Here is a 1,388-nt window from a genome sequence, read left to right as displayed (position 1 = left end):
GACGCGATGGTGCCTGGGGAGGGGAGGCAGAGCATCTCGGCCGCCTGGACCCGTCACCATGGGGATGATGCAGGCTGCCTTTTGTCACCGGATGACAGGACCACGTCCCTGCAGCTCTGATTGAGACGCGGTGAGCGTCGCCTGTCCTTCCACAGCGCAACCCCCAGTCACTGATAATACCCAGCAGGGCTCCCCACTCCTGGTGGGGATGTTCATCTTTTATTTTTATTTTTGAGGTTAATTTGTGCTTTTATTTGCTGGTGTAACTTAACTACAGTGGCCTGCAAGCTTTTTTGACCTAAAAATACATTTTACATCACAATCTAACAAACACACACATACATGACATGTATACATGTTGCATATGTGTATATCTGAAACCAAAGTTTTGCCAAAAATGCCTGCCCTAACACAGAGACTTTTCTTGGGAGCAGTTTTAGGTTTACAACAAAATCGACAGGAAGGTGCAGAAATTTCCCACACACCCCATCTCCACACACGTGCACAGTCATTATTTTTATTTACAGATTGCTACCTTTTTTTTCTAACTAAGGGTGAACGTACATTGACACATCATAATCACCAAAGTCCACAGTCCATTAGTTTGGACAAAGGCATCCATCATTTAATGTCATACAAAGTATTTTCTCTGCCCTAAAAACCTTCTGCACTCCAGAATGCACATGAGATCTTTCTTTTTCCCCTTGAAAAGAGGTTCAGAGCCTTTATGTCTGTAAAACCCCTCATGGCCCACCCATGCGTGGACCGGACAGGCTCCAGGTGGCAATTCCCCCATTAAATACTTCAGCTTTTCTTCCAATATTGAGCCCTGCCCGGCTGGTCCAGCCCAGCAGCCATGCGGAGGTGTGGGGGACAGGTGGAAGGTATTTGCTCACAGGACAAAGGCACCAAGTCTGGTGCCCCTTGTCACAGTGAACCCAGATTCCTGTTGAGTGTCTTGTAAACAGGAGCCGTTTCTTCAGGCCCCCTGTTCTGAGCACACCCTGGAATAACCATCTTTTAACCACGTGTTCTAAGGGCAACTGCAGGCCAGGTGCCCTGCCTGCCATTTTCCCCACTTGGATCACTTTAGAAACAGAGTACAAGGGAGTTTCCTTGTTTCTACACATCTCTGAAATGCCAGGATGTCTTTGCAATCCAGGGACGACAGCTGCTCTCCCTCCCTTGAACGCCCAGAAGCAAAGATCATCTGCCTGCTAGTCTAATGGATTCCACGATAAGCCATTTTTTTTTCTCTTGAACAGGTGCAGTGAACAAAACATAGAGGGAGAGACAGACAATGAGACACTCATCTCTGCTAAAGGCACCTGGTGATTGCTTAGTAGGTCATAGCGAGAAACAGGGAAACAGGGTGACTTGATCCTCAG

At 47.4% G+C, this 1,388-nt stretch overlaps 1 non-coding gene across 1 annotated transcript; it reads right to left on the bottom strand.

Annotated features, from left to right (window-relative positions):
* Positions 1-875: 875 nt before the first annotated feature.
* On the bottom strand, positions 876-1,006 carry LOC116667889. Its single transcript, XR_004324942.1, has one exon. It is a non-coding gene; the product is annotated as a small nucleolar RNA SNORA11 (small nucleolar RNA).
* Between the last annotated feature and the right edge of the window lie 382 nt (positions 1,007-1,388).

This window comes from Camelus ferus, chromosome 12 (assembly GCF_009834535.1).
Source record: "Camelus ferus isolate YT-003-E chromosome 12, BCGSAC_Cfer_1.0, whole genome shotgun sequence".
Classification (NCBI taxonomy): domain Eukaryota; kingdom Metazoa; phylum Chordata; class Mammalia; order Artiodactyla; family Camelidae; genus Camelus; species Camelus ferus.
Note: the sequence above shows the minus strand (reverse complement) of the source record. Positions and strands in the feature narration are given on the sequence as shown.